The sequence below is a fragment of the Paramormyrops kingsleyae genome, chromosome 2 (assembly GCF_048594095.1).
Source record: "Paramormyrops kingsleyae isolate MSU_618 chromosome 2, PKINGS_0.4, whole genome shotgun sequence".
NCBI lineage: Eukaryota > Metazoa > Chordata > Actinopteri > Osteoglossiformes > Mormyridae > Paramormyrops > Paramormyrops kingsleyae.
Genome location: NC_132798.1, coordinates 9,448,483 through 9,455,429, shown reverse-complemented (window position 1 = coordinate 9,455,429; position 6,947 = coordinate 9,448,483). Strand labels below are relative to the sequence as shown.

The 6,947-nt window shown below is 44.1% G+C and overlaps 1 long non-coding RNA gene across 1 annotated transcript; it reads left to right on the top strand.

Moving 5' to 3' along the window:
* The first annotated feature begins 5,342 nt into the window (after nt 1–5,342).
* Nucleotides 5,343–6,296, top strand: LOC111833722 (uncharacterized). Its single transcript, XR_002835822.1, has 3 exons — nt 5,343–5,412; nt 5,864–6,078; nt 6,180–6,296. It is a non-coding gene; the product is annotated as an uncharacterized lncRNA (long non-coding RNA).
* The last annotated feature ends 651 nt before the right edge of the window (nt 6,297–6,947 follow it).

The following is a 6,947-nucleotide window of genomic DNA, read 5'->3' as shown; positions in this document are numbered from 1 at the left end:
GCATGACTTCCTATTCTCTGTGTTAAAAACTGTTATGTTTTCTCAGTTAAATCTCTTTTTGTTTTGTTTTTCCACAGCCTGTTCTGTTCAATATTTCACTTTTACTTTTCATCTAGTATATTGTTTTGCTTCCTGGTGGAGGGTTGTGTTTACACAGTCTTTTGGCGTCCTCTGGTGTCGATTTATTGTCACAGTATTATTTATGTTTTAAGAATAATAGCATAAATATTAATAATAATCAGTGTGGTAAAACAAATTGAGAAGCGCTTGATAGGTTTTCTTAAAATGTGCAGATCAGGAAGCCTCTGTGTTACTTAAGGGTTTTTAAATTATAATTATATTTTATGCTTAAATTATACACTACACACACAGATATATATTATGATACCCCATTCTAAATCCATAGGCATCAAGATGGAGCTTCCTTTGCAGATAACTAGCTGCCACTCTACCGGAAAGGCATTCTGCAACATTTTGGAATGTATATGTGGGAATTTTTGCCCATTCATCCAGATGAACAAATGTGAGGTCAGACACTGATATTGGATATGAAAGCCTGGCTCGCAATCGCCATTCTAGTTCATCCCCAAAGGTGTTGGACGGATATGAGGTCAGGGCTCTGTTAGTCAAGTTCTCCCAAACAAAACTCACCCAATCATGTCTTTATGGACCTTGCTTGGTGCATTGGCACACAGTCTTGCTGGAACAGCAAAGGACCTTCCCCAAACTGTTCCCACAAAGTAGGAAGCATAGAACTAAGGGGCCTAGCCCAACCCCTGAAAACAACCCCATTAACCCTCCTACAGTCAGTCAGGTAACATTCTCCTGGCATCTGCCAAACCCGGACCAGTTCATCAGACTGCCAGACAGAGATCCCTGCATGATTCGTCACTCCACCGAGCATAACTCCACTGCTCCAGAGTCCAGTGGTGGTGTGCTATCTATTACACCATCTGACACTTGACATTGCACTTGGTAATGTGAGGCTTGCATGGAGCTGCTCGGTCATGGAAGCCCATTCCATGAAACTCCTGGTGCAGTTTTTGTGCTGGGGTTAATGCCAGAGGAAGTTTGGAGCTCTGCAGTTACTGAGTCAATAGAGTGTTGGCTACTTTTACGCAATGTGGGCGGCAGCATTCAGCGAACCCGCTCTGTTACTTCACGTGGTATACGTGGTCTCGTGGCTGAGTTTCTTCCACTTTGCAATAATACCACTTACAGATGACCATGGATTATCTATCAGGGAAGGAATTTCATGAACTGATTTATTTTCAAAGGTGGAATCCTATGACAGTACCACATTTGAATTCATTGAGCTCTTCAGAACAACCCATTCTTTCACAAGTGATTGTAAACCAGAATGCATGGCTAAGTGCTTGATTTTATGCATCTGCGGCAATGGGTCTGAATGAAATACCTGAATTCAGTGATTAAGAGGTGTGTCCCAATACTTTTGTCTGTATAGCGCATTAGCAATACCGATGCTTACATAACTACATCGATGGGTGGCAAGTCTACATATTACACGCTGAGCAGCGCTATTGTCTAGTGGGTTTAAATATCGGACAGTCTAGCGTATATTCATGGGTTTGTTTGTAGTCCGTGTTTTTCGATTTACTTGCCATTGTGTCTTCCAATCCTGCAGTCATCTACGTATGTGGATAGCAGGGCTGGAGTGGGCATCGGATACACCGGGCTTTTCCCGGTGCGCCAATGGGTAAGTGGGACAAAAATGGAGGACCCCCCGTCCCCCTCCGCACAATTTATCACAATTTTTCATGTGAGATCTCAAAGTCCAAGGCTGATATTTAATTCCAGTCCAGCCCGGATGAGTGGCAAGCTTCAATTGGCAAGTTTTACGTCGGCCTTGTGACATTCAAATTCCTTCTAACAACACCTTCTAACTGAGCGCTTGGCTGAATCCACAGCACATTATCCTTATGGATGATTTAATAATAATAATAATAATAATAATAATAATAATAATAATAATAATAAGCTGCTAAGGAATTTGTCCATTCTGGCCAGACAAAATTAATTTAAAATATTCACATTTTAAAGAACTTACCTAACGTACGTAAACTATAAGTAGGTCATATGAAGTAAATTTTCTTGGTAGGTTTAATTTGTTGCCACCAGGGGGTGTAGTGCCCTTTATTATTGTCAGGAGAATGTACTACTCACAGAAAAATAGTTAGCGGTCTATACTTAGAGGGGTCGGGACTTGGATTCCGGTTTTGATTACTTGTAAAATTGCTTTGGTGCATTCTGGAGGGGGGTTTGGAAGGACCACTGTATCCCCACCATGGTATTTTTTGAATATATAAAGAAAGTAAAATACCTTTAATTACCTTGAGTGCTGCAAAAATGATTAAGATTATGGATTAAATGCATGTCAGAGCCTTTTGGAGGGACTCAAAGTAGAGCTTCTGTTCCTCTGCATACAGATTAAATGCATGTCAGAGGCTCAATCGAGGCTCAAAGTTGAGTTGCTGCTTCTCTGCATTGAAAGGAGCCAGCTGAGGTGGTTCTGGTATCTGACTAAGATGCCTACTGGACACCTTCCTGGGGAGGTGTTTTGGGCATGTCCAACCATGTGGAGAACCTGGGGCAGACCCAGGACACGCTGGAGAGAGAGGGAGAGATCTGGGCAGCTCTGCTCAAAATGCTGATGAGTTACAGGGTATACTGTAGAGTGTTGGGTTGGAGGTTTAATCATTGTCAGTGTCATTTGATGAAAAGTATGTTTGTTAACACTGAAAAGATTGTCTGGGGGGCCAGGCGGGGGGGTCTCTCTTTCCAGAAATGGCGTCGTCTATACCCCAAAGTGAGGGCAGGCATGAGCCGCTCTCCTCCGGTCCTGGTTCTGGTCCTGGACCAGCATTGCTAGTGCGCTGAGACTTCCACAGCCCTGGAGCAGAAGAATGAGAAAGTCCAGCTGGGCTCTGATCTTCCTTGGTTCACCCATTCATCTTCTCCAACAACAACAACCTTTCTGTCAACCTCCAGAAACATATGTTCCACAGCTTGTCCTTTTTTTGGTTCTATATTCGTCTCAACTTTCGGCTGCTGACCCACAACGTTAGAAAAAGAAAATTCTAGTCCATTTATCTACGCACTTGTGCCCTGCACTGTGACTCCCTGTGCCAACCCTGCCCCGGCCCCCCCAGCCCAGCTTGCCATCCAGGTAACCACCCCAGCCTGCCTTTCCCAAAAACACCAGGAACAGAACAAGCTCCAGTCACCCCAAGATTAATATTATGAAGAATAAAAAAAACAGCAGGAACCAATTATTTAATAATGCCTTTCCCCTTTTTAACTGAAGGGAAACATGCGTATCTGTGTTGGAGCACACTTCCTATTTGTTGCCATGGTGCAGTCGGAGCAGGGGGCTGGGAGAGCCCAGTATCGCTGGGGTAATTGGGATCAGATGCGTTCACAACCTGGGCTGTAAGTAACCTGGAAGCATTTATTTTATGGAAAAGATGTTTAGTTAAGAGCAGCAATGTGGCTTAATGAGTCTGGGGCCAGTCCCATGATGAATACGCCTGGTGAAAGGTCTGAAGTCCTGTTTCGGACCTCTTCCTTCCTTTGGATCGGGTTGCAGGTTGACTTCCTGTCCCGGTCGCGTGTTTGCTTTTTCGAGGACAGTTACGGTATGGGTCACCATGATCCCGCACTGTCACAGATGAGCTTTCGGCTCGAGCCAATCAATGCTTGTAGAAGCCAATCACTGGGGAAAAAAAGACAGGTGAAGCTCTGTGCCCTTATTTTTCTTTTTCTTCTCAGTTTCTCTTCTTTCAGAGGTGGTCTTGTCCATCTAAGCTGAAGCCCCATCCCCCATTTCCACCAGCACTCCCAGGACCAGTCATTCAGCTGGCCCATTTTCATGGTGGGCATGTATGTATCTGTAATCTCCTATGATGTAAGAGGCGGGCAGCTGTCTGTGGGCTAGCGTCTTCTGACCCGGATGTTTGCACACTACTGGAGTTAGTTTGAGGAACTACCAAGTGTATAAATGCTTAGGGTCTGGGTTGCTGCAGGGGTCATGTGATTGCCAGCCAATAGAAAAAGGGCAACTCACTGTTCAGATGATATATTGATATAATATGGGTGAATTCAATGCTTATAAAGGTAGTTTTCATTAGTTAGTTACGTCACTGTGTGGTAAACTCTCATGGATGCACAAAGCCAACTGTATCGTGTTGTGCAACATATATCATGTTTTACTGCAAGGAGTATGTCCATCACCCATAGCTAAAGAAACCAATCACACTCTCGACCTTGACTGCAGGGGGTGGCGTGTCCACGCTTGCAGCTCAATTGGCTAAATAAACTCTGCTATATATGAGGATTTCGAAATGTGTGATTTAGACCTCAGAAAAGACTGCTGCAGTGAATCGTGCATTCAATTTAATTCATTTTTAATGTAGTGAACGGAAGAGACATAGTCCCAAATAGCGTGAACAGCTAACGCTGGGTGTATGTTTTCACCCTGATTTTTATGCAGTCAGTGACATCATCTCCTTCTGTTCATTCTGATATTGATTTTGACCACTTCACTGGGATTAATGACCTCATTCCTGATACAGGTCTGACCTGTTTTCAGTGACCTCATCCTCTTTACAGATTTGGCTGGTTAATGACTCTGATCCCTAAATTAACTATGTTGACCTAATCAGCTGAACAGGTAAGGTGGTAATGTCCTCACTCTCTAGCTGAGTATCTTATTCCTGCATGTAAGGCAATTCCAGCCTAGTCCTCCATTGGCTGTGTGATTGCTGGCATTGATTACAGAACACTCATTGTGGGGGAGCCTCATGATGTCAGCGATGGGGGGGGGGGGGTCGTACATCGCAGGGGATCAGTGCCAGGCCCAGGATATTGAGGCCGACGTAAAGCTAAATACACAATTCCTCTCATGCCAGTGACCCCCGCATCCAGACGTTTCCAAGTGACAGCTTATCCACTTGAACTCAAAGACCCTCTGTTTGAGCGGAGCATCCTGAGGCCACTCTGTTTACACCCGGGGGGGGGGTTCCACCCTGACTGGGCGGGCGCTCTGCCACTTAGGAGTCACCCAGGTCACCGCAGGCAGATACGAGCTGTCGAAAGGAAACCATTTTCCTCCCGCGATGAGTTACCTGAATAGGTAGTTGATCTCCCCTTTTCCAAATGTGCCAGTCTGAAAAGGGTGTTTCCTTTGGCATAATCTGCACAAGCAGTCAATCAGGTCGCATTTGATATAGTGCAGCTTTACAGCAGTAGTCGTTACGAAATGCCTTTCCTGTATTTTCCACAGGGGATAAAACAATGCTTGGAGAAAAGGGGAAAATTATTTCCCCACCTTGCTGAAATATGGTTGGCCGCAGCTGCTGGAGGAAAAAAACAAAACAACAGCCATGTATTGCGGTGCGTGTGGTAAGCAAGACGTGTATCTGAATTAATGTAACCTGGTGCTAAAACACATTATACTAATCTGTTACAAGTGTTCTGATTGGTTGAAAGGTGGCAAAATGAAGGAGAACTAAAGTACAGGGCTCCCCAATGGCTCTGAAGTCTCAATCACTCTCTTGAAACTATCAGTAAAATGATACATACAGACCCTAGAAGCCTGTGAAATTAATGCAAATAATGATAATCATACCAGGAATTCCTAATGATCTTTTCCTAAAGCCAAGAAAATCACAAGCAAGTTCTTACTTATTCAGTCATTCCTGGCTATGCTTGTGTGTCCCTGTCATGAATGAAGACATTTTTGGAAGCTGCAAAGAACTGTATATGAAATTCATCAGCTAAGTCTGATGATGATGTCTTATCAGTAACATGCGGTCTTGTTGTGTTCCCCTTGATGCATGTGCAGCAAGCAGCTTCTCTATGAACTAAAGGGATGCAGAAACCATTTGGGAGTCTGTCTCCTCCAATCAGCTGCCCGGAAGAAGGGAAGACAAACAGATATGTGGTCACCACACTAAAGGGGAAGCATTATAATTACTATCAATCAGTAACATTCTGAAACCTCAAACACGTCCTTTCTTGATGGCATCGACATCAAAGGGGAGTTTTCAAATGAAAATGGTATGTTTCTAGATTAAGTAGTTTTCTAAATCATTGACGAGCTCTATCAGGCCTTGGCGTCCTTCACGTCGCTTGAGGCTCTGTCATTTCCGCTCATTCAGCAGTTGCAGCTACGTCAGGATGACTCGCACTCTATGAAGCAATTCTAACAGCCTTCTAGCAGGACCTGGCCAGAGAATCTCAGCTTCTCGTCAAAGCACACCGTGCATAACGTTGGGGATTAGTTTGGGGGAAGATGACTGAGATGTGGTCACGCACACCACAAAAAAAAAAAATGCAGGAGCATGAATACCTGCCATCATCAGAAACTCTTGATCTGAGAATGAATAATGTACGTTTTCTTTGATGTTTCTGCCTAACAGATCCAGCCCACTCTAAAGCAGACAATGGAAACACTCGCATTTTCTGTATGTTCTTCTAAGCTGTAATCAAGGGAGAAGATTGAATGCGACTTAGCCTGCCGTCTCAAGACACTGACCTTGGGGGTTTGTAGTGTGATGCTTTGGCATCAGTAAGACAAGTCTATGGTGCTGTCATATGGGAAGAGTTTACCATTCAAGGCTCAATGAACGGCCCATCACCTCTTCATAGCTGGGTGCCATGTGGCCAGACCCTATCAGTTGTTGTACTTACTACCCTCGTTTAAATTTGTGTATTTAACCAACTAAGACGAAAAATAACATTGGTCTCCCTGACAGCTGGCCTCTCCTATTTGCTCCTTGGCAGCGGTAAACACAGAGGTGTACGGTAATCCACTCAATAAATATCCACTGAAATGAAGCGATCAGCTGAAAGCAATTTGGATGTCTGCGTTAAGGCCAGTGGTTTGTGATTTTTTTTTCCCCCCCATCATCCATCATGAACCCATG